General features: G+C 53.4%; 1 long non-coding RNA gene across 1 annotated transcript in view; it reads left to right on the top strand.

Moving 5' to 3' along the window:
• The first annotated feature begins 8473 nt into the window (after positions 1–8473).
• LOC100849610 (uncharacterized) overlaps positions 8474–26423 on the top strand; it is a 142269-nt gene continuing 124319 nt past the window's right edge. The window contains exon 1 of the long non-coding RNA XR_009491110.1: positions 8474–9869. This is a non-coding gene — a long non-coding RNA (uncharacterized lncRNA). The remainder of the gene's footprint in view (positions 9870–26423) is intronic.

Genomic DNA, 26423 nt, shown 5'->3' with positions numbered 1-26423 from the left:
GGTGGGCTACAGTCCGTGGAGTCAAAAAGAACAGGGGCATGCTATGGGGAATGGTATTTGGTCCATGTGAAAGTTAAAGTGTTAGTCACTCTTAGGGGTGTCTGAATCTTTGTGACCCCATGGGCTATATAGCCTGCCAGGCTTCTGTCCATGGAATTCTCCAGGCAAGAAAACTAGAGTGGGTAGCCACTCAATTCTCTAGGGGATCTTCCCAACCCAGGGCTTGAACCTGCATCTCCTGCATTGCAGGCAGATTCTTTACTGTCTGAGCCACCGGGGAAGCCCATTTGGTCCACAGTTAGCTCTACCTGAATTACCTATGATGTTGATGGAGAGAGGGAGAGAGAGAATGTGCGCGCGCGCATGTGTGTGTGTGTGTGTGTGTGTGTGTGTGCAGCAAATTGGGTCCAGAATCCTATGTGAGTCCATATGTTGTGCTTAACGCCTTTGCATGTTCATGTGGGTCATGTGGGTGAGTGTCTGTACACACATAAGCAAGACACACACGGGCACGTCCTTTTTTTATGTATGTGGGCATTGCATGTGAAATGTATGTTCATGATGAGTAGGTCAAACCATCACTTCATGGGAAATAGATGGGGAAACAGTAGAAACAGTGTCAGACTTTCTTTTTTTGGGCTCCAAAATCACTGCAGATGGTGACTGCAGCCATGAAATTAAAAGACGCTTACTCCTTGGAAGGAAATTTATGACCAACCTAGATAGCATATTCAAAAGCAGAGACATTACTTTGCCAACAAAGGTTCGTCTAGTCAAGGCTATGGTTTTTCCAGTGGTCATGTATGGATGTGAGATTTGGACTGTGAAGAAAGTTGAGTGCTGAAGAATGGATGCTTTTGAACTGTGGTGTTGCAGAAGACTCTTGAGAGTCCCTTGGACTGCAAGGAGATCCAACCAGTCCATTCTGAAGGAGATCAGCCCTGGGATTTCTTTGGAAGGAATGATGCTGAAGCTGAAACTCCAGTACTTTGGGCACCTCATGCGAAGAGTTGACTCACTGGAAAATACTCTGATGCTGGGAGGGATTGGGGGCAGGAGGAGAAGGGGACGACAGAGGATGAGATGGCTGGATGGCATCACTGACTCGATGGACCTGAGTCTGGGTGAACTCCAGGAGTTGGTGATGGACAGGGAGGCCTGGCATGCTGCGATCCATGGGGTTGCAAGGAGTCGGATACGACTCAGAGACTGAACTGAACTAAGTAGGTATTTGTAAGGTATAGATTTGTGCTTTCTCTGAACATTTCATATCAGTACTCGTGAACTTAATATCTTAATTCGTGTGGAGATGTTTGTAGGGAGAGATGCTCCTTTTACAAAAAATTATTTGCTTAAAGGGCCAGTAAAGAGGGTCTTTCTCTCTCTGCTTCCCTCTTGGAATCAGGAACAAGGCCCTCCAGGCAGGAGCCAGAGAGCAGAGAGTAGCTCCAGTGACCAGGGCAGGATTGCAAAGCCCTTCGGGCTGGGCGGGCTGGTAACTCTCCAACTGTCTGCAAGGCTGGCTTTGAGAGCCTCTCTCCGGGCCCACCTGGGAACTGCCTTGGTCTGCCGGACTCAGAGGGCCTGGAGAGGTGTCTGAAGTTCTCCCTTTGGCCCCAGTTTTCCTCCCAAGTGTTTTTACTCTGTCCTGAGGTTCACATTGCAGTTGTAAATTTAGCAACAGGCAAAGCCTTGTGTAACCCTGACCGATTCATCTTTCCAACCCTGGCTCTCGTGTGGGACCTGGGGAGTTCTCAGATCCTTTTTGGAAGGGATAGAATTGACATGGTCAGGAGGGGGGTTTCAGAGGAGGTAAGAGACCCTCAAGTCCTCCATCAGATACCCCCAGAACACATTCCATTTCTTAGTCTATTCTCTGCCCACAAGCCTCCAGGTCACATGGTCACTTGCCTCTCTCATGGTCAGATAAAGCTGATACCAAGCCGGACACTTCAGGAGCAGCTGTAAGAGGCAGGTGTGATATGTATGCAACCTGGGAAGGAACTTCCAGCTCTGAGGACCTCGATTTCCCCACATCTCCCTGGTTGCTCTCGGGTAACGTGAAAGTGAGGTGGAAGAAGGGATGTGTGTGATCTGTGATGATCCATGCCTTCTCTTGGGTTTCCCCAGAAGCCCTCGCTCTGGAAATCTTTCTTGATTCATCTGTTTCTGGGTAGGATGTTGTGGAGGGGGTGGCCGTCCAACAAGAAGGGTCTCTTTTGTTCCCAGTGAGCCTGGCGCACAGAAGGTGCTGTGTGAACACGGGTCAACAGATGACACCTTCTAAGGGTGATCTTTCCTGGAACATGGCCCGCCCAAGGTCACGCAGTTGGCGAGGGCCAGCTGGGTAGCTGTTGTCTCTTCTCTGAGGGCGTGACCTCTGGGGGTGACCCGGGCCACCATTGTGTAAGTCCCGGGTGTTGCCCGTCCAGGAGGAGGCGTGGAGGGGGCAGGGATTAGCACCCAGGGCACCGGCCACTCGGGAAGGTCGCCTGCACTCTGAGCGGCCTGGCGCCATGAACAGGGGGCCAGCTGGTTGCTGGAGGGGAGGGACTGGGGGAATCTGACACTGCCGGACACTTGGTCCTGTCACTCCCAGGGGATTTGGTGAGCTGGTGGGAACTTGGTCGGGTACATGATGTGCTGGGTGGCCGGGAGGTGGGGGAGTTGGTACATTCCCTCTGTGAGTCCAGTGCACGACCAGGCACATAGTAGGTGCCTCATCGAGCATTTCTCTACGGATGGAGGAAGAGGAGAGCGCTGGGCGTCCCATCTACAATCCCAGCCAGGCTTCCCCAGCTCCATCTCGGCTCCCACCGCGCTCTCAGAGCTGAAATCCAGAAGACTTGAGAGTCACCCCTGCTTCCTGCACTGGCCACTCTCCACAGGCCACCCATTGCCAAGACCTGACGGGTCCCCCTCCAAACACGCCCGGGCCCGCGCTGGGCTGCCTCCCTGCCTCGCCACCCTCTCTGTCCTCTGCCTCTCTTGTTCCCACCCCTGCCCCTCCTCCCCCGGGAGCAACAGTGAGCCAGGTGCCGTGTCGGTGGTCGGGTCAGCCCCCTGTCTGAAACCTGTGGCATCAAGCCCAGTGCAAACTCTGCCCGCGAGGCCCTCTTCTTCCTGCAGAGCCTCAGTCCCACGGCTCTCAGTTCTGTTCCTTAAATACTCCGAGTGCCACTGAGTTCCTGCTTCAGGTCTATGCTTAAGCCGTTCATTCCTCTGTACGTTCTCAGGGCTGGTTTCCTCTCGTCTGGCAGGTCTCACCAGTATTTGAAGCTTTGTTCTTATCTCCTTGCAGTTCTTTCTTGCAGTCATTAGCTTGACGTTATGTTATAGGGACGTGTCTTGGACAGGATCTGGATGAAGAAGCTGGTGGATGACTGGACGCTTTTCTAAGAGGGGAGAGGCACTCTTCATGAAAACGGTTTGCCAAGTGGTCATCCATTAAACTATCCTGTCTCTCTCCTTCTTGTTCTTCCATCTGCTCACTCACCCATCCACTCATCCATCTGCCCATCCTTCCATCCACCAATCTGTCCATTCACTGCCCACCACCCTTCCATCCATCTACCTGTCTGTCCATCCAGTCTTACACTCATCCATCCATCATCCATCCATCCACATTCTTAGAGTCTCCAAGCAACTGTGTACACTTCTGAGCCACCAAAGGCCTTAGGGACAGAGAAGCCTGGCATCAGAGAACCACAGAACCAAGATCCTGGGTTCCCCGCACCCTAGGACTCTAGAATCTGAGTCCGTTAAATCCCAGACAACAACAGAATATCAGGATTGGAGGGTTTTAGAATTGCACAGAAAGGGGCTGGCTGTGCATGGTTCAGTACCCCACTCCTGTATGGCCACTGCCTTCATTTCACAGTTATTTATTGAGCATCTACTGAGCGCTGAGCACTAGGCCACTCGGGAGAGACCCCTGAACTAAGCCGGCAGCAATCCCTGCCCCAGGGAGGAGGCAGTGGCAATGCACAAGGAGCTGACGTGGCAGGAGAGGAGGCGAGGTCTGCGGATTTAACTCATTACCACCTGTATTACTTACCTAACATTTTCTTTAAGTTGACTCACTTCAAACACACACAGAGATTTCTTAAAAGGGAAGCTTTATCTCGCTGAACATAACAGGAAACCGATATCAGTGGCTGCCAACAGAAGGTGTCTTCAAAAATAAATGCAGTGGGAAGAAAACGCTGTCGTGAGAAACCTGTCTGGATGGCGCTCCCTGCTCTTCCTCGAGATCTCTCGGGCTCTGCACCCCCGTTGTCGTGAAGGGTGGTGGGAGCTGCCAAAGACAGGAAGTTGTAAGGATATAGAGAGGGTGGAGAGGAAAAAGTTACTGTTCAAACTTCCTCTCCCCATACCAGACCATCCTCAGGCCTGGCCTCCGTCCGCCTCTTCTGCCCTGTTCAGCTGTGTGACATGGGCCAGGGTCCTGAACTTCTCTGAGCCTCAAATCTGGAAACAGTCATGATGAAGGCACTTTCCTCCTGGGGCTGTTGCAGGGATTAATTAAAATAGGTGCTTCAGAGGGGCTGAAGGCTTAAACGGTTCGTAACTCCTCCCCCTGCCCCGCCCCCACCGGAAATGTTCCAGGCCTATTCTATCTGGACAGTCTTCCATGCTGCTTGGGAGAGGGTCCGCCTCCCCCTGACCCCTGCCATGGGAGTGGCTCAGGAAGCCTCCTCTGGGCTGAGCCTCTAGGGCAGCAGCTTCAGGCAATTTATGAGGCTACAGCTCCCTGCTCCCTGGTTCCTCCCAGCAGCATGGCTCTCGCCCACCCCCAGCTGTATTTCATGCCCATCAAGATTTAGGGTTCCACCATTTTCCTGTAGGGAAATCAGGCCAAGGGGAATGTTAATGCAGTTTTATCAGCTATATCATGCTCACTTTACTTGGCGGGGGAATTACAGGTGGGGTTGGACAAGTGCTCGGAACAGGCGATAAACTCCTTACGTCTTTATTCCCTGCAAGAAGGGGCTGTGGGGCCAGGCAGACCCCCCGGAGGCCTCGAGTTCAGATGGCTTTGAATCCCTGCGACTCGACCTTCCAAAGGATCCTGAGGCTTAAATCCAGGTGTGACAGATATGGTTTGTTCATTTGTTTATTCATCCACCCATTCATCCATTCATTCATTCATTCAGCAGGTATGTAACCAATGACTTCCCCAGGCCCAGTACTGGGGGTGCAGTGATGCTCAGAACATGGTTTCTGCCCCACTGCAGCTCACTCTTCCGAGGGCAACGGGAAACCCAGGGTGCTGGCAGAGTCCCAAAGAGGGCCTTCACCTAGGCTGGGAAGTCTAGGAAGGCATCCTGATGGAGGCGGTGGGGCATGTGCTTATAAGCTGAGTTATTGAAGGAGAAGGAGGAACATTCGGGGTTGGTGGCTGGGGGTTTGGTTGGGGGTGTGTAGTGGGGAAGGAGGGATGGGGCCGGTGTGTACAAAGTGGGAGGGGACCTCGGGGGAAGCGGCCGGTGCAGAGTGTGAGTGGGGGTGGTGGGGATGACTCTGGGGAGCTGCAGGCAGGGCCTCTGGCTGTGGCGGAGACCGTGTCCCGAGTTCTGTGGGGGCCATGGAGGCAGGGCCAGGAGAGGGGACGTGGTCAACTGCGAGGAGAGGGCTGGGAGGGGTCAGAGGGGGTCTTAGGGAGATGAGCCAGGAGGCCTCAGTAGGGTCCGGCAGAGAGGGGGACCAGGGATGGAGAAAGCCAGACACACCTGCTGAAAACTCTTAGAGGGTGGGACCCTGGGGACCTGGGCTTGGGAGCACAGGGTGTCGGGCTTGGCGGGTCTAAGTCTGGTGGGAGGTCTTGACCTCAGGCTATCGAGGGAGGCCACAGTCGTTCAGGGCATCTGTATTTCTTGGGCCACCCTGACTCGGAGATGACGAACGTCTTCTATGCCAGACAGGCAGACTCCCTGTGGCTCGGTGGGCCCTGCCTCCTATCTACTTTCCCGACAGAGGAGAGAGAGGGTTCACTTCAAAGCACAGGCTCCCGTCCCCCAGCTCCAGGGCGAATGTCAGGTGCGTGGGGGCCCCTGAGCCGTGGGCTGGGGTGGCTGGAATCCCCGAAGGCAGAGGTAACAAAGGGGGTTGTCTTTCTCCATTTTCTCAAGCCACCCTCTGATTTCACCTGGGGTCCTGATGTTTTCCTTTGTATAAGGAAGTTGTTGTGTGTGTGTGTTAGTTGCTCAGTTGTGTCCGACTCTTTGCGACTCGGTGGACTATAGCCCATCAGGCTACTCTGCCATGGGATTTCCCAGGCAAGAATACTTGAGTGGGTTTCCATTCCCTTCTCCAGGGGATCTTCCCGACCCAGGGATCAAACCCAGGTCTCCTGCACTGCAGGCAGATTCTTTACTGTCTGAGCCTGCAGGGGAGTCTTGTATAGGGAAGGCCTTGTTTCTTTCTGCAATGTTTATTCTTTCTTGTGCTTCTTTTCTTTTCTCCATCTTTCCCTCCCTCCTTCCCACTCAATACACATTTACAGAGCCTATATTCCAGGCACCATTCTAGGCTCTGGGGACGCAGCACAGACCTAATCAGGCCAAGATCCCTGGCCTCATGGAGCTTACATTCTAGTAAGGGACACTAAGGAGAAACAAAAAGGTTACAATACATACCATGTCAGATAATCATAAAAATACAGCAGAGGATGCTAGAAGGGAGCCTTGGGGTTTGGCCAGTCCCCCAGCGCCGCCCCCCACCCCCGCACGCAGGAGAACTGCTCTCCTGAGTCGGTTTCATCACTCCCCCACCCCGTTTGCTTCCCCACCACCTACGTGCATATCCACACGTGGTCTACAACGCCGCTTGGCATGTTTTAAAACTTTCTCTACATGCAAGCATCCCATATGTATATTCCGTGATCGCTTTTTTGGCTCGACATCCTCGTTTGAGACTGATCCTTGTTGATACGTGACGCTCCAGTTGCCACGCTGTCACTGCGATAGACTCGTCCACGGTATGAGAATGTCAGTATTCATTGAGTCATCCTCCTGCTGATGGACATTTAGGCTGTTTCCAATTTTTTTTTTTTCCTTCCTCTTACCACCCAAGCTGTAGGAACTCTCTCGTACCCGTCGACATCCCTGGCCTCCGGTGTTCTCTAAAAGAGAAGCACCCGGCGACAGAAAGCCGATAAGATCTGTCAAAGCGCTCAGCGTGCTGCACAATGGCGAGGATGACGATGATACGAAACAGCTCCCAGATCCCGAGTGTTTGTTTCATGCAAGGCCGTTCTGAGCCCTTTAGCCCGCCACCTCTTTTCCTCCTCATACTCCACGAGGCAGATCCCAGTGTGGAGCTCAAGGAACAGACAGAGCTGTGGAGACCAGAGAGGCCAAGCAGCTTCCCAGAGACACCCAGAAAAGCCAGTCCCTTTGCACTGCCTGGTCCGCCTCCCTCCATCACTCCCCTCCACCATATCCCTCAAACACCAACCCCCCCTCCCCTAGCTTGATCCTAACTCTGAGCATCCGCACCGGCTGTTCCCTCTGCCCAGAATGCTCTTCCAGGCTTATCTCCAACCCTGCCTCTCAGGACCCTTCCTGGACTCTTCACTCTTTTTCCTTCCCAGGAATTAACTAGTCATTTGGCTGATGGTCTGTGTCTGTAAGATTCAGGCCAGGCCCCCGGGCCGAGTGTTTTACAATGATGATCTCATTTCAGAGAAGTGAGTGCATGGTCTTCAATTTACAGGCAAGAAGGAGAAGGTGGATCGCAAGCACTGATTACCTTGCCTGGGGTCACACCTCAGGGGCAAGCGGACATGGGATTTGATATAAGATCATCCAGCTCACACCATTCCCACCTTCACTTGTCTCCCCAAACCCTTGAGCACCACAGAATTCATCCACTGAAGCTGGGATGTGACACTTTCATTTCACAAAAGGGAAAACTGAGGCCCCGAGAGGGATCAAGACTTGCCCAGGGTCACACAGGGGGCTGGCATCAAGCAAGGCCAAGCTCTGGTCATCGCCTGGACTCCCAGGCCCCTGGCCACACCAGCCCAGGCTGCATAGCCCCGTCAGAATGTCACATCTCTCTCTTCACACGGGGGGCTGGTGGCCAGGGCTGTGGCTGAGACAGTAACGCTCAGTGGCAGAGTGTGAGAGGTCTGGATCAGAGATGTGTCTGTCACTGTGGCTGGACGCTCAAGGCGGCTCCATTATTCAGGTCATCAGACTGGAGCCACTGGGCGGGAGGGGGTGGGGGTGGCCCGTGCAGCCGGGATGGTCAGCTGGCTGGGCTGCAGGGGGCCGCGGGGCCCTGGGAGCTGTCACCGCTGACTGATGGATGGGGACAGCTTCCAGTTGCCGGCCATCCCCGCCACGAGCCCCGTGGCCATCTCTGCGGCCGCCCACGCCGGCCTCCCGCCCGGTTCCTTGCTTTGAACGTCCACAAGGCCTTTTGTTCTCGCAGCGGGGGCTGGGCCGGCAGTGTTGAGGGGCCCCTTTCAGAGGAAGGAGCCGCCTGCTGGGGCTTCCCCCTGCCCTCGACCCCCACTGTGTTCCTCTAATTACCTGTGGGCAGGAGGGGTCGGCGAGGGGGTCCAGCTGAGCTGTTAGGAATCTGCTCGGAGGTAGGGGGGTGGTGGCAGCTGGAGAAGTCTCAAATTCCAGCCCCCAGATCACAGATGGGAAACTGAGGCTCAGAGAGGGCAACAGCCTTGCTCGAGGTCACACAGCGAGTTAGATGTAGGGCTTGGGCTTGACCTGGGCTTCCCTGGTATCTCAGACAGTAAAGAATACGCCTGCAATGCAGGAGACCTGGATTCAATCCCTGGGTCAGGAAGATCCCCTGGAGAAGGGAATGGCTACCCACTCCAGTATTCTTGCCTACAGAAGTCCATGGACAGAGGAGCCTGGCAGGCTATAGTCCATGGGGTTGTAAAGAGTTGGACATGACTGAGCGACTAACACACACTTGGGTTGGACCCAGGGGCATTTAGGCTTCCAAGGCAAGGGATGGGAAGGAAACTGGCACTTAATATGTTTTGAACACCAGTTATGTGCCAGGCACTTGACACCCGCTCTCTTCTTGAATTAGAAGTTAACCCATTTCGGGTTACCCTCGCTTCCCAGCTCGGTGTCCTCAGGCAGGTCAATTTCCCTCTCTGAGCCCCCTTTCTTCATCTGTGAAATATACTTATTTGTTGAGCGCCTCCAACACTCAGGACCATGAGGAGACGTGGACAGGTGAATCAGTAGGAAGCCCAGGGCACCTGATCAGTGCTGTGGTGGTATAGATGCAAAGGTGGGACATTGAGGGGGGACCCCCGCCCAGCCTGGAGTCAGGAGGGCTCCATGAAAGGCACCACGTCCGAAGATTCTACCCAGAGAGCCACGGGGAGCCACGTGTGGGTTCCGAGAGTTTGGAGAGGATCTCTCAGGCAGGAGGAGCTGAGGCAGAAGCAGGGGTAGCAAGGAGTCTCCTGGGAGGTCCAGACGAGCGGTGACCGCCCTGGGCCCCGGTCCCTCCGTCTTTGTACGGGCTGGACTCCCAGCCAGGGGGCTGCGGACTCCTGGCACAGCCGTAGTTTGGCAGGCCCTCAAAAGCGAACATGGAATCACCCTGGGACCCAGCAATTCCTCGCCTGGGGACTCGCTCACCCAGAGGACTCGTAAACAGAGACTCCAGCGGGGTTCACTCACGTTCACAGCAGCATTATTCACAGGAGCCAAGAGGCGGAAGCAGCCCAAGTGCCCATCACAGATGAAAACAGCACAATACGGGCTGTTCTTCCAGCGGAGTTTGATTCAGACTTCAAAAGGAATGAAGTACTGACAGAGGTGACAACGTGGATGAGCATGGAAAACCCAAAGTAAAAGAAGCCAGACCCAGAAGGACAGGTACCGTGTGCTTCCACTTAAATGTGCTCATCCATAGAGAGAGAGGGTAGACGGTAATAGGGGATGCTGGGAGGAGGGGTGCGGCTAATCGCTCCATGGGAAGTTTCTGTCTGGGGTGTTGAAAACATTTTGGAATTAGCGGTGATGGTTGCACAAGATTATGACATTGTGAATGTACTTAATGTTACTGAATTGCTCACTGAAAATGGTTTTAAATGGTGATCTTAACACTATATATATTTTACAGCAATTTAAAAAATTAATCATACCAAAACTTGTTGAGTTTACACTTCAAATGGGTGAACTGTGTCATATGTGAATGAAAAGCGAAACAAAACGGGTGGGCGCCTTTCTGGGTGGGGGGTCCCCGGACTCCCAGTGAAATAGGTGGCAGGAAGAGCTGCCCACGGGGAGATAAAGGCCACTCAAACCGCACCCAGTTTGGCAAACGGTGGCCGGCCACCACCTCTGAGCCCTTCCCTGTGGATGTATCGTTTTCCCAGAGCCTTCTGAGTGATTCCAGCACCGCTCCTGTGCTGTGTGCCCTTTGGCAAGCCACACAACCTCTCTGTGCCTCAGCTGCCTCAGCTCCATATCAACCCCGTCTGCTGGGGGCTGACTGTGTGCTGGGCACAGGGTCAGGTATGGCTATGAGCTATCTCTTGCAGTCCTCTCTGTCTTTGCAAGGAGGATGTGGAGACCCAGACAGGGTGGGAGCCTTGCCCGGGGGCTCCCAGCCTTGGAGCCTGGTCTGGGGCTGGCCCAGAGCTGGCCCTGGCCCCTTTCTCATTGGCTGCCCCCCCCACCTCGTGCTCCCCGGCCAGCCCACCCCCCACTCCACGTTCCCTCCCCTCCGCTGGTCACGGATTCGGTCCCGTCTGCAAATGATCTCCATGTGTCCAGGATTGGGTTTCTCCTCGTCTGGCCCTGTCCCTCTGGGGACTGAGGCCCCCCGCGGTCCGATGCTGCCGGGGCGGGGCCTCCGCAGCAGCCCCATGGCTCCTCCTGACCCGGGATGGGGCCCAGGCGGGACGAGGTCTGGGCATCTGGTTTAACCATCAGAGCGGGGGCTTGTTTCGGTTTCAGTGACCCATGGAGCCCCTGGGAGAGGGAGAGAGAGCCGACTGGCAAACGGGGGAGCCAGGAGGCAGCAGGGGGCTGGGGAGGGCCGGAACCAAGCAAACAAATACTGGAGCGCTGATGGGGGATCCGGGGCAGGGAGAACGCACTCAGGCTCACACGCGCGCACAGGCACAGATGAAAAGCCACCTTTCACACACCTATTTGCACACCTTCACACACCCATAGCTCCAGCCGTCCAAACGCCTTGCTGTTCTCTATGCATGCCCCTCCCCGCAGTCCAACCTCCAGCCTCCACCCTACCGCTCCTTTCTAATGCCTTCTTTCTTTAAAAAAAATTTATTTGTTTATTTTTGGCTGTGCTGGGTCTTCGTTGCTGCGCGTGGGCTTTCTCTAGCTGTAGCAAGTGGGGGCTACTCTTTGATGCCGTGCGCAGGCTTCTCATTGAGGTGGCTTCTCTTGTGAATCGCGGGCTTCAGAGCCGGGGCTTCAGTAGTTGTGGCACAGGGGCTTAGTTTCTCCACAGCGTGTGGAATCTCAGTTCCCGGGCCAGAGACAGAACCTGCGTCCCCTGCATTGGCAGGCGGGTTCTTAACCGCTGGACCACCAGGGAAGTCCCCTCCAGGCCTTTGCCTGTCCGGCTCCCTCCACCCAAATGCCCTTCTGGGTCATTCCTGCAAATGCCAGCCCTGCAATTTCCAGCACCCAGGCTTCTGGGGACCCTTCCTTGATCTTCATCTTCCCTACCCCGTCCTCCTGAGACCCATGGGCTGGGCGTGTTAGTCACTCAGAAGTGTCTGACTCCTTGCAAACCCATGGACTGTAACCCACCAGGCTCCTGTGTCCATGGAATTTCCCAGGCAAGAATACTGGAATGGGGTGCCATTTCCTTGACTCCCCCTTAATTGTCACTCTGACAATGGCATATAAAGATCTGTAAGGCCCACTTGGTCCCTGCCCAGCTCGGGGCCTCGGGCGTCTCCCAGCCCCTCTCTGCTCTGCAGCCTGGGAAGTGTTTTCCCGCTTGCTTGACCCAGTCCTCTATGCTGGGGGGTAGATTGGGCGGGAAGAGACACTCCCACTTCTCAGAAGGGGAAACGGAGGCTCAGAAAGGCCAGAAATCTTTCTCTTTTTTCTGTTTTCTTCTTTTTTCTTGTTGTGGACCTTTTTAAAGTCTTTATTGAATGTGTTGCAATATTACTTCTGATTTATGTTTTGGTTTTTTGGCCACGAGGCATGTGGGATCTTAGCCCCCCAACCAGGGATCGAACCTGCACCCCTTGCATTGGAAGGTGAAGTCTTAACCACGAGACTGCCATGGGAAGTCCCAAGGCCAGAGACCTTTCTAAAGGAGCAACAGCCAGGCCAGAGCAGGGCTAGGATTCACACTCAGGCTTCCAGTTTTGCCTATTGACCCCACTGCCAGCTGCCACACGGCAGGTATAGCCAAGGCCTGGAGGGTATTGTGGAGCTTGTACCTTGTTAACCTACTCTCGGGCCTCGGCCTCCAGGACCCATCAGAGGAGGCATTAGGGCCGGGAGGGAAAGGGTCACGGAAACTCAGGGATCCATAGACCCTCTGCCTGACTTCCAAGCTGGGTGGTGGCTTTATTTCATCTATCAAATGGGCATCCTATCAGTACCTGCTTTGTAGGTGGTTAGGAGGATGAAAACAAGGTACTAACAAAATGTACTCAGTGCTTAGAACAAGGCCATGGAAACTCTGGCTGTCACAATTATTAGTAATCACCAGCTCGGAGTGGTGTTAGTTAGGCACCGATGCTGCTTTTTAAGCAAAAATCTAGTTCACTGTCACAGGATTTAGGGTTGAGTGTGCCTAAGATGCTGGCCTTGGACTCTCCAAGCCTCAGTTTCTACATCTGTGAAATGGGGACGATGTCACCTGCCTCCCCATTCTTTGGCAACCTAGGAGTCTCAAGTTATTTGGAACCCCCAGGTGACAGGTCTGACCTGACATGGGCTCTTCTGGTCCATCGCTCACCGGAAAGCCCCCACCCCAGGCTTAGGGGGACCAACTTCTCCAGGGAGGGTGAAGGGTGGGGAGTCGTATTCGATTTCAGCATGTGGTTTCTCTTCTTGCAGGGCTGGCCAGCTAGGACCAGCCTGACCCTCCATCTGGACTGAAAATACCCGTGCAAATCCCCCTTGTAGAACATCCAACCTCCTCCCGTTGGGCCTCCCAGGGACACACCAGAGGCTAAAATAAGGCCTGAAGTCAGCAGGAGCCAGTCCTGCCTGCCAGCAGGTCAGCTCAGCCCCTCGGGGGCTCAGTGCTCCCGGCATGGTGGGTTCTGAAATGACAGTCGGCAGGCTAGTGCCATGCTGAGCCCTCTCCCACCTCCGAGGGGTTTTAGGATCCAGGTTCTCTGCTCTGACCCTGAGAGGCAGAGTCAGTGACCCAAGGCGGGGCCTGGCAGTCTGTTCGTTTCAAGGCTCCAAGTGATTCTGTGACCAGCTAGCACTGGGTGTCCACCCTCTATCACCCTGGACACCGATTTGCATTTGTTTATGCTCACCTGTCTCCTTTGCAGCAGCATGGAGACAGGTGAGTGCTGGGCTGGGTCTGAGTTACCTCTACCTGTCTTTCCACTTGGGAGAATGAGTGAATGAATAGATGAATGAGAATATCCAGCTTACCAGAGAAATCTGGACTCTCCTTGCCCTTGACAGCAGGGAGAACTTTGGGACAAATATTGCCCTTGACACCCGAGCTCAGTTTAGAAGTACAAGGAAGCATTTTCTAGATTTGCTTGGAGCCCCCTCCTCCAGGCAGTCTTCCCTAACGCCTTTCCCACTGGCTCCCCCCGTGACCCCTGGGCTTCCCTCTCCTGACTCATGTGTTTCTTTGTTTGTTTCCCTGTCTCCAGCTCCCATTCGGGTCTGGCAGGGAGTAGATAAGCAGTAACTGTTGAATGACCAAGAGGGTGAATGAATGAATGACCACATGACCAAGTTCCTCCCTGCTTTGGCTTCTAATGTGGGAAGTCTTGGAAAAGGCCGCCCTCTCTTGCTTCTTTCTCTCTGCTCCAGTTCTGAGTTCTTGGCACTTTTTCCAGGTTGGGGGCCTTTGCATGTGCTGTTCCTCCTACCTGAGACTCCTTCCTTCTAGTTAGTTTCTCCACCTCCTTCAGAGCGTGGCTTCAGTTCCTCTGCCGTGAGTGTACCTGACGGTACCCGCAAAGCCCCTTGTTCTAACTGAAGCCACTATCTTCGCATCTGAAGTGTGAGCTCCTTTAGGAGATGCCTGTATCTCATGTTTGTTGAACGAATGCACGACTTTGTAGAAAAATCTCAACTGTGGCTCCTTTTAATGTTGGTTCTAAACCATAATATGGCTGAGGGGCCTGGGCCGGGGCCCCCGGCAGGGGGGTGAGTCACGAGGGAAGCAGGTGTAGTCTTGCCAGGCCCAGGAATGCCGGCTGTCAGCCCAGGGCCTCAGGCCGTTTGTCTGCTGAGCAGTGGTTCCGTGGTCTGGGGCTGCACCGGCACTCCCCGAAGCTGAGCTGCCCACCCCTCCCAAGTTCAGAGAGGCACTGCGCTGGCCAGGAGTTGCACAGCACAGGGTGGAGAAGCAGTGGTAAGCTTGCCGAGCATGGCCTCACAGTCGTGCTGGACACAGCTCTGGGCTCCCACATCCCCTCCAGACTCTGAGGAGGAAGTGGAACAGCGTCTGGGAAAGCTCCCGGTAGCTTTACAAACCCACGTGAAAGTCAGGGGTTATTGTCATCATCAAGATGAGCGGCTCCCACTGCCAAGAATGGCCTGACCCATCTTTCTGAGTAATGATGGTGGTGATGACGGTGGTGATGGTGGTGGTGATGGTGGTGACGGTGATGACGGTGGTGATGGTGGTGGTGATGGTGATGGTGATGATGGTGGTGATGGTGGTGATGGGGATGATGGGGATGATGGTGATGATGGTGATGATAGGGATGACGGTGATGATGGCGGTGATGGCGGTGATGGTGATGATTATGGTGATGGTGGTGGTGGTGATGGTGATGATGGTGATGATGGTGGTGATGATGGTGATGGTGGTGATGGTGGTGATGGTGATGGTGATGGTGGTGATGGTGATGATGGTGATTATGGTGATGGTGGTGGTGGTGATGGTGATTATGGTTTTGGTGGTGGTGATGGTGATGACAGTGGTGATGGTGGTGATGATGGTGACGGTGGTGATGGTGGTGATGATGATGGTGGTGATGGTGATGATAGGGATGATGGTGATGATGGTGGTGATGATGGTGATGACAGTGGTGGTGATGGTGGTGATGGTGATGGTGATAGTGTTGGTGGTGGTGATGGTGATGATGGTGATGAGAGGGATGATGGTGATGATGATGGTGATTATGGTGATGGTGATGGTGGTGATGGTGATGACAGTGGTGGTGGTGATGGTGATGATGGTGATGATGACGGTGGTAATGGTGAGGATGATGGTCATGGTGGTGGTGGTGTCGGTGATGATAGTGATGATGGTGATGTTGATGGTGATGATGGTGATGATCTTGATGTTGATGATGGTGATGGTGATGATGATGGTGGTGATGGTGGTGGTGATGGTGATGATGGTGGTAATGATCGTGATGTTGAAGGTGTTGATGGTGATGATGGTGATGATGGTGACGTTGATAGTGATGATGGTGATGACGATAGTGATGACGGTGATGATGATGGTGATGATGGTGATGTTGATTGTGATGACGATGATGGTGATGTTGATGGTGATGACAATGATGGTGATGATGATGGTGATGACAATGGTGCTGATGGTGATGATGATGGTGATGATGGTGATGATGATGTGCTTGCTTGTGCTAAATCGCTTCAGTCATGTCCAACTCTCTGAGACCCCATGGACTGTAGCCCGCCAGGCTCCTCTGTCCTTGTGGGTTCTCCAGGCAAGAATACTGGAGTGGATTGCCATGCCCTCCTCCAGGGGATCTTCCTGACCCAGAGATTGAACCCAGGTGTCTTGCATTGCAGGCAGATGATGGTATATCAGTTGATTAGAACACATGTGTCCCTGGCCAGGTGCTGAGTGCTTGGGAGGAGGAGAAAAACAATATTATAAGGACCATACTCCTGGGCATCTGCAATGTGCCAGACACTCTCCTAATTGTACGTCCTGTATTAACTCACTTAACCCTCTGCATAACCCATTTTACAGATGAGGCAACTGAGGCCCAGAGAGACTAAGGGAGTCTCTTGAGGTCGGCGAGCCAGTAGAGGGTGGAGACGGGATCTGACTCAGGGCCTCTGTGTCCCCGGCAACAGCCCTGGACATCTGGCTCAGCCCACGGTCCCTGCCTTGAGGGGGTGGGGCTCACAGACGCTAAACTCCAGCTCTGTCCCCTCTCCAGTCGTCCTGCTTCCCACTCAGCCGCTGAGGCCGACAACACCCACTTCTCTCGGCCTCACCATCTTCTCCTGAAGCCCAGCCCGACTGGAGATCAGCAGGCCGCCTGGCCAGCGAGGGGCTGGGGGGAGTGGTTCTCTGGCTGGGAGCAGGTGGAGGGCCCGTGCGCAGGGCCTGCTGGCCGCCTGGTTTGTATTTTTAACACCCGGCTCTCGGGCGGTGACAAGGTGTCTGCTAAGTGAGGTAATAGGCAATTGAGTGGGTTCCGCTCTGCCGAGGGCCCTCATAAATCACGTCTGTCAGGGGCCCGTGTCATGGGCCAGGGCAGCGGCCGCGCGTCGGCAATTAGGCAGCCTGCGCTGGTGGCTGGACCGTAGCCCGTTCACCCGGCACCATGTCCCTGGCCGGGGAGGGGAGCTTCCTCCCAACCCCTCTCTAGCTTCCCCGCCCACCCGGCTAGGACTCAAACAGACAAGGATGGGCGGACAATGGAAGGACCAGCCACAGGGTGACAGCAGCCCTGAGGCTCAGGGTACAGAGGTGACCTGGGCCTGTAGTTTCATCTGCCTGGCCTCAATTTCCACATCTGTCAAATGGGTGAGCTCATTCCTGACTGAGGACTAGTAAGTGGAAGGGACAAGGAGGAGGATGCCTCTGAACACAGGGCAGGGTTTTATGAGCGATCACAGTAACGAGCACTTTGATGGCCCTCAGTCAGTGCCCAGGACTATTCATCCCTGCACCGTCCTACTCCACCTTGAAAGCATCCTTTTTTTTGCAGGGGGTGTGTGGGTGCAGGAAAGATGCACAGCAGTTCAAATAGCATTAAGGCAGCTGCTGAGGCAGACTGGCTTTCCTGAAATCATCTGAAGCCCTGTGAGTGAAATACCCCCATCTTATAGATGGGAGAACTGAGGCACTGCTGGGTTAGTAACACAGCTGGTATGATGAGGGGCAAGTCTAGAACCCGGGCATTTGGGCTTCTGAGTCCATGTGCCTCTCTGTGTGGCTCAGCTGGCCAACTGTACAACCTGGTGCTTCTTGAGCGAGTGAGCTCCCCCTTGGGGGAGGTGTGTGAGCAGTGGCTGGGCAGACTTCTCATGGATTAAGGGGAAGGAGGTGGGGGGTCTATATTAGGAAGGAGAATAGAATAGGCCCTCCCTGAGTTCTAAGCTGTCGGAGGCAGCGGTGCTGATGCGGAAACAGACCAGAGAGGGTAAGGAACTTTCCCAAGGTCACACAGCCAGTTGGTAGCAGGTGTGAGATGGAAAGCCTGATGGAGTTTCTCAATTCCACACTGTTGTGCTGGGCAACTGACTTATAAAATTCAGCCCCAAAGGGCACCAAGCCCTCAGGAAACCTAAGTTCCCTCCTGTCTGCAAGGCAGAGTTCTCCTCAAGGCCTGACTATATTCTGGTCTGGGCACCCCACCTTGGCAGCTCAGTCCTGACCCCTAGCCTCCCCCAGCTTCACGCTGCTCATCTGTGAAGTGGACTTTTAGCAGAAACTGCCCCGCAGGGCTGCGAGGTGAGCACTTCTGCTCAGGCACGTTTCTAAGTGGTGTCATGAGAGGTGGTTTTTATTTTATTCTTTTTACGTCACTTGTTTTTCCAAATTTGCATTTCACCCACACAGCAGGTGGCTGGGGTGCTCTGGGGCCTGGAGTATCCCAGAGGAAACAAATCCTTGAGTCTTTTCTTAGGTATGCACACTGGCCCAGAGGGAGGGAGGAAAAATGCCGCGTGGACACACAATTACACACACACAGTCACATACTCTTTTTTTAATTTTATTTTATTTTTAAAATTTACATAATAGTCACATACTCTTATACATAGTCATATACACTTGCACACATTCTGTCTCACACACACACACACGCACACTCCCTCCCTCACAGGCCCATTCACACGAGTTCAGCAAATAGTTCTTAACGCCTCCTGTGTGTCCTCACAGGGGATAACAGGGTAATCCCAGAGAAGTCCCTGCCCTCAGGCAATGTTCCCCCTCAACCTCAACAATATCCCTCGACACCCTTACCCCCGCCCCTATCTATGCAGGAGGTTCCCCCCTAGTCCCGTCATCTCCCCAAGCTTCCACACCCCTCCCGGGGTCCAAAGCTTCCACCCCTGTTTCCTGGGGTGATGGCAGTTGGGTGGGGGATGAGGCAGCATCCCGGGTGGAAACCATGGCAGAGACCCCCATGCAGGCTTCCTCGTGGTCCCCAGATGGGAATCCCATGGCCCCCTCCCCCATGCCCCCTGCCAGTTTGAACCAACCTTTGTGGCGGGAAGGGAGCCCAGGAGGCCCTGGAGAAGGTTCTTCAAAGAAAGCTCCGGCCCGTCTCGGTCTGACCGCATCTGCAGGGGCTCCCCTGGGAGGCAGCACTGGGTCTGGTCAGCATGGGTGCTGTCGGGGGCATCCAGTGGTTCTGAGGGATGAAAGATGCTCCAGTTTGGGGGTGGGTGGGCACTGAGACCCCAGCAAGGCAGTATTTCCTGAATATTTCTCATTCTTTTTGGAGACCAAACACCAAAGTCCAGCGTCCCAGGCTTGTCAGGGGGTCCACCCGGAGCAGAAGCCCCTCCATCCGTCCGCCGAGTAGCCCTGGGTTGGGGTGGGGGCAGAGGGCCCTGGAGACCACCATCTGCGGGCCTGTCTTGGCTGCCTCGCCTCCCTGGGGGTCACCGGCAGCCGGGATCGATGCCGGGCCCAGCTGCCCAGCAGTGCCCCATTATGCACCCTGCCTGGCCTGGCTCTAATTTATTACACTGGGGCGTCTGTGCGGGCCCAGGTGGCAAGGCCTGCACAGCCTCTGGCTCCCTCAAGGCACGGCCTGGCTGGGGACGGGGGAGTGGGGGAAGAAAGGAGGCACGGGCCAGGGGCGTCTGTGAGCCCCAATTAAGCCAGGAGTGGCGCGGCCCAGGCTGCTCCTAATTTGGTTTGGGATAATGAGCTGGGGAAATTGGCTCCTGTCGGCTGGAGTGTAAGCCCCAGCTGGGCTGGGCCCTGGGAATAACCGCTCCCATCCCTGCCTGGTGCGTTGGTAAGGGGCTGGTGGTGGAGCAGGCTCCTGGGGTGGGCACTTCTCTCCACAGGGAGTGAACACTTTCTTCTTTGTGCTGTCCACATTGTCTGTTTTGGGGGGGTGGTGGAAGGTTGCCATTACATCCCCACTTTACAGATGGACAAACTGAGGCTCAGAGAAGGGACATGAAGGAGCCCCTGGCTAGAACTAAGACTTAGACCCAGAGCCTCCCATACAGGTATATATTACCTTACAGTTCCCTCATAGCTCAGTTGGTAAGGAATCTGCTTTCAGTGGAGGAGACCCGGGTTTGATTCCTGGGTTGGGAAGATCCCCTGGAGAAGGAAATGGCAACCCGTCCCAGTATTCTTGCCTGGAAAATCCCATGGACAGAGAAGCCTGGCAGGCTACAGTCCATGGGGTTGCAAGAGTTGGACACGACTTAGCGACTAAACCACCACCACCACAGTTCTAGAGGTCAGAATTCCAAAATGAGTTGTTGTTGTTCAGTCACTCAGTCGTGTCCAACTCTCTGTGACCCCATGGACTGCAGCACACCAGGCTTCCCTGTCCTTCACTATCTCCCGGAGTTTGTTCAAACTCTTGTACATCAAGTCAGTAATGCCATCCAGCCATCTCACCCTCTGTTGCCCTCTTCTTCTCCTGCCCTAAATCTTTACTAGCATCAGGGTTTTTTCCAATGAGTTGGCTCTTCTCATTAAGTGGCCAAAGTATTAGAGTTTCAGCCTCAGCATCAGTCCTCCCAATGAATATTCTGGGTTGATTTTCTTTAGGATTGACTGATTTGATCTCCTTGCTGTCCAAGGAACTCTCAAGAGTCTTCTCCAGCACCACAATTCGAAAGCATCAACTCTTTGGTGCTCAGCCTTCTTTATGATCCAACTCTCACATTCATGACTACTGGAAAAACCATAGCTTTGACAATACAGACCTTTGTTGGCAAAATGATGTGGCTGCTTTTTAATTCACTGTCTGTCACAGCTTTTCTCCAAGAAGCAAGCATCTTTTAATTTCATGGCTGCAGTCACTGTCCGCAGTGCGCCAGCCACAGTGATTTTGGAGCCCAAGAAAATAAAGTCTGTCCCTGTTTCCATGGAGCTGAGATCATGGCATCATCAGGGCTGCATTCATTCAGGACATTTTAGGAGAGAATGGCCTTCCTGGCCTTGTCCAGCTTCTGCAGGTCACTACATTCCTTGGCTTGTGGCTCCTTGTTGCATTTCCAAAGCGCATCACTCTGACCTCCTTCTCTGTTTGACCCTCCCAACTTCCTCTTATGAAGACGCTCATGATGACATTGGGCCCACCCAGAAAATCCAGGATAGTCTTCCCAACTCACGATCCTTAACTTCAGAGTCTCTTTTGACATGTAAGGTAACATATTACAGTTCCCAGGGATTAAGACATGGACATCTCGGGGACGTGGGTAGGGGGCATTATACTGCCTTCCACAACCGCAAGGAAGAAAATAACCACACCACTTTGAACCCAGGTCTGACTTGCTCCAAAATTTGTTTCCACTACTCCCAGACTTCACAAGTCCCTTTCGCATAATTTCTTTCTGAGACTTGGTATCCCTGGATATATATATATATGTGGAGGATCATCTTCTAAGCTGACGTCATTTTGGAGAGTGTGGTACTGTGTTCTGGGAACACAAGTGACTTTGAGTCTCCAAAGGCGTTTGCAAGAAGGAAGTTGTCCCCGTGGCAGTGATGGGGTTTCCTCATCCTTCACTTCACTCCCCGTCTCCTGCCTCTTGGAAAATGGCCTTTAACCCATGCCTCCAAGGTCTTGGGAACGATCTCATACTTTGGTTTCTTAAGACTGAGGAACTCTGGACTTCCCTGATGGTCCAGTGGTTAAGAACCTGCCTGCCAATGCGGGGGACCTGGGTTCGATCCCTGGTCCGGGAACATCCCACGTGCCTCGGGGCAACGAAGGCTGTGTGCCACAACTACTGAGCCTGTGCTCTAGAACCCGGGAACCGCAACTGCTGAGCCCATGTGCCTAGAGACCGTGCTCGGCAACAAGAGAAGTCAGTCAGTGAGAAGCCCACGTAGTGCACCTGGAGAGTAGCCCCCACTCGCCACAGTGAGACAAAGGCTGTGCTCAGCAACGAAGACCCAGCACAGCCCAAAATGAATAAATAAATAAAAGACTGAGAAGCTCCTTAACTTTCTCCTGTCTAGTCTAAATAAATCCACTCGTACCACGTACCCTCCTTCCTTGCTTGGCAAGCGTCCACATGGATAGAATTTATTTCGGAGGGCAATTTGGAAGCAGACATCCAAAGCAGTGTATGTAAACAGGTGGTTATTTATCTCTCTGCTCAGCCCTTTCATCTTTAGGGCTCCCTCTTTAAGAAATCAATGATCACAGTGTCTCAGAAAGATTCAGCTATAAAAGCATGTTCATCTCATCAAGAGAAGAAGCAACCTAACTGCCCAACCACAGGGGACTGGTTAAATGAATAATGCTACATCTTCATGGTGGAATATCATACGACCAACTTGTTGGTTAGCAGAATGTAACAGAAGAAAGTTCCAAGCGGACAAGGTTTTAGTTCTCCCATTCATTTATTTAAATTTTTTTTAAAAAAGTTATTTACTTGACTGTTCCAGGTCTTAACTGTGGCACGCAGGATTGTCTACCTTCATTGTGGTATGGGGAATCTTCACGCGAGCCCTTAGGTGCGGCGTGCGGGATCTAGTTCCCTGACCCCCTGCATTGGGAGCATGGAGTCTTAGCCACTGGACCACCAGAGAAGTCCCTACCCATTCACTTTTAAACTGTTGCATTTCCAGGATCTAAGACAGTGCCTGGCATACAGTAGGCGTTCGATAATTTGTCAGAGGATGAACAAATGGATGAATGCTTAACAACATGGAAAGATCATTTTACGGATGTTAAATTATCCACGTGATCTCATTTTGAATAAATATATAGCACAAATGTATGGAGAACAAGTTTAAAGGTAATAATATGATAAGCTTGGTGATTTCCAGGCTTGATAATTTTAGGTGATTTTCTTTCATGACTTCACAGTTGTATTTTCTAAAGTGTATTCAATAAGTGTATTACATCTGATATTAGAAATAACACATGTTATTTCTTGATGACACTGTGAAATCACATGTGGGTGATGACGAGGCAGCCCTCCAACCCTTCTGATGAAAGGTCTCTACTGCCTAGATTCAAAGTTCTCCAAAGTGAAGAGCTCACATCTTCCAAAACTTAGAGATGACAGCTCCTTGAGAACACGTGGTTTCAAGCCTTAGGAGCCCAGGAACCGTCCAGCTCTGGGTTAATGCTTTGACCGTCAATTCAAAGCTCCATGACCAAGATGTCAAATCTGGAATTTTAATCCATGACAAAGTGGGAGCTTTCTCCTGTTTCACTGTGGAAATTCTGGACTCTGAGTATCAAGGAGCCCGGCCACCCTCACCTGGATGCAGCGTTTAGGATTCATATGGTCCTGGCCTGCATACCCTCTGTGCTGCTGTCAAACCCAGCTTCTCCAAAGGCTGGGACGTCGCAAAGACCCCTGATGTCCTCAAGGGCCCTCCAGGACCCATAGGAGAAGATGCTCTGGGTGGCAGGGATAGGGGGTGGTGGGAAGGGTTAGACCTGGTAATGGCCAGTGGCGCTTTGTAAACAAACAACCTTACTAGTGAAAGGACTTTCGGCCATCAGTGCTTAAAGGGGAGGGGAGGGGAAGGCTTTGTAGGTAGGGGATGGGATGCCGAGGAAATGAAAGAAGTGCTCCCGAGCCCACCCCAGATGAAGGAGTTTTTTTTCCTGTTTGTGGGTATGATCAACTTCATCAGACACACTAGAAATTGTTAAGAAGTAGGAAAAGTCCCTGTCATTGTCTTATTTACTCACTTCTTTATTTTTTGGCCGTGCTGGGTCTCTGTGACTGCGCTGGCTTTTCTCTGGTTCCGGTGAGCGGGTTTCTCATTGCGGTGGCGTCTCTTGTTGCTGAGCACAGGTTCTAGGGTGCTCGTGGGCTTCAGTACTTTCAGCTCCCGGGCTCTAGAGCGCAGGCTGGTAGTTGGGACACTCCGGGCTTCGTTGGTCTGCAGCACGTAGGATCTTCCCGGATCAGGGATTGAAGCCGTGTGTCCTGCATTGGTAGGCAGATTCTTTACCACGGAGCCACTGGGGAAGCCCTGTCCTTGCCTTTTTATTCTTTTCTTTTTTCCTCCCGCTTCTTTCCCACCTTGCAATTAGAATGAACTGCAGTGGTGTCTCCTCCAACTCAGGTTTCACTAAATGGCACGTGGGTCCCGTCACGGGGCCTTCGTAGGAAATCCTCGAGGGCCTTTGGACGATTTACAACAATGTCAGAAACTGGCCCCCGTTTCTAACAGGGGGCCCACACGGTGGCTCCATGGTGACCCTCAGTGAGCCTGCGGGTCCTCGGTGACAGGGTCACAGAAGCGGCATCATCGATTACAGTGCAACAGTTTGCGCTGAGGCCCGAGTGCCAGGGTGGCATGGGAAGAACGTGATTTGGGGTTGGGGAGGCACTCGAGGAAGCCTGAGGGTCACCTCTGTGCATGTGGTTGGGTCCAGAATGCCAGGCTGCCCTCAGGAAGAATCCCAAACATCAGAGACCACCCAGCTGGCCGCCTGTGATGGGGGACACCTGGGTACCTCTGTGGATATCCCCTAGCTGTTCCTGGAATTCTGGGTCCCTGGCTCAGCCAGTGTGCCTAGGGTGATACCCACCCTCCCAGTCAGGGTTCAAGTGGTCACCCTCGACCCTTCCATCCCAGCGCTGGGCGCCCTTCCCACTCCTGAGGAGGGGAAGGAGATAGCTCTCCAGCTTGTCTGTCAGGTTTCAGCAGCGCCAGAGCCTGTGTTATTGGGTTGGAATGGGATGAACTGGTTTCTCTCTAGGAACCAGGAAATTCAAGCCTTGATGCATTGAACGCCAGCGGTGGCTCCACTGCATTTCCTCGCAGAAACACACATTTCCTGTCCTACTCTCCCCTTCCTCCCATTCTGCCTGGCTTGGTTGTTACTCTGATTTTTTTTCTACTTAGCCATGATGCGAAGAAGGCAATGGCACCCCACTCCAGTACTCTTGCCTGGAAAATCCCATGGATGGAGGAGCCTGGAAGGCTGCAGTCCATGGGGTCGCTGAGGGTTGGACACGACTGAGCAACTTCACTTTCACTTTTCACTTTCATGCATTGGAGATGGAAATGGCAACCCGCTCCAGTGTTCTTGCCTGGAGAATCCCAGGGATGGGGGAGCCTGCTGGGCTGCCATCTATGGGGTCGCACAGAGTTGGATACAACTGAAGAGACTTAGCATAGCATAGCCATGATGCGGTGGTTCAAGAAAACGCTTCCAGGACCCCCGAGATCAGACAAGAAGGACTGCCCAGACTTGTGGACACAGTAGGGGAAGGAGACGGTTGGATGGACTGAGAGAGTAGCGGGGAAACACATACACTACCATGTGTAAAAATTAGATAGCTGGTGGGAATCTGCCATACAACTCAGGAAGCTCAAACCCGTGCTTGGTGACAGCCTAGAGGGGGCGGGATGCCTAAGCCTGATTCACGTTGATGTATGGCAGAAACCAACACAATATTGTAAAGCAATTATCCTCCAATTAACAACAAAGAAAAAGAAAAAGAAGGATGGTTCCATCTTGGGCGGGGAACAGAGCGGGGCCTGGAACTGTGCTCTACTTCCTCCCATCTGTACCCTCCGGGGAGGCTGGAGGGACCTTCAGGGTCTGAGGGGAGTCTCATACAGGGAGGAATCACTCTCTCAAACCTCAACAAAGACAACCTTCACCCCTAAATAGAGAAAGCTTAGGAGGAGACCAACCTCCTCGTTGGAGCTGCAGATCATACGTGGCAGGGTTGAAAACCCCTTTGAAGGCCATTCAGCTCATCCTTTGCACCCCCATTGAGCAGATGAAGAAACTGAGGCCACCGGCTCGCAGCCCCCTGGCAGTTGCACGGCCTCACGGGGACCTGGCCCACAGACGGGTGCTGTCACTTCTTAGCCGGGAGGCCTGAGGTCGGGGGGCTCCAGAGGCATCTGACAGCAGCGAGCCGTGGCGGATTTCTGTCACGCTACATAATGGCGGGCAGGTAATAACCCCTCCATTTCTGCCATCTCGGCGCATAATGGGGAGGAAAATGAATTCAAATGTCATTTGCTACAATAAAAGAAAGTATTCTTAGTGCTCACAGCGTTCAGCAGGGCCGAGGCGAGGGCGAAGTGCATTCTCAATGAATCACCTGGTAAAGCAGGAGCGAGGGGATCTCAATTATTTCTTGCCAGCGTCAGCCCGATGCAGCGTAATCACCGAGATTATTTTTACAAGTGAAGCTGAGGACTGCGTGCGTGTGTGCACGTGTGCAACAGTGATGGGGGCCAGGTGTGTGCAAACGGGCGCCTGGGGCACACACGCGTACACACATGTGCACGTGTGTGCCCAGGAGAGAGGGTGAGAGTCGGCTTGTGCACGTGTGCAAGTGCACATGTGACACTCACAGGTATGGGCGTATCATGTGATGTCTCCCCCTCCCCCGGACAGCCAGCCCCACGAGGACCAGATTCCTTCCCAGTGTCACTCACTGAGGTTTCCTTGGTGCCCAGCCTGAGGTCTGGTACACAGTAGGTGCTTAATAAATAACTGTCAACTGCATACACAAGTCACCCAACCCCGCTGCTCCTTCCTCCAGTATCACCCTCAGGTCTGACTGCTTTCTGGCACCTGCTGGCACCCCCCAACCCCCACAGACAAAGCCCCCTCATCTCAACCTCCCTTTCTCCATGGTGGCCCCTGCAAGTCCATGATCCGAACACTGGCTAGGGGGTCTGCTTAAAACTCAAACGGGAGCAAGCCACTCTCCTGATTAAGAAAACAAAACAAAATAAAAACAACCCTGGGGTTCTCCATTATACTTAGAAGTGAAGTGAAATGTCAGTCGTTCAGTCGTGTCTGACTCTCTGCAACCCCATGGACTGCAGCCCACCAGGCTCCTCTGTCCATGGGATTCTCCAGG

The sequence above is a fragment of the Bos taurus genome, chromosome 17, assembly GCF_002263795.3.
Source record: "Bos taurus isolate L1 Dominette 01449 registration number 42190680 breed Hereford chromosome 17, ARS-UCD2.0, whole genome shotgun sequence".
Taxonomy (NCBI): domain Eukaryota; kingdom Metazoa; phylum Chordata; class Mammalia; order Artiodactyla; family Bovidae; genus Bos; species Bos taurus.
This window is presented reverse-complemented; position numbering and strand designations above follow the sequence as displayed.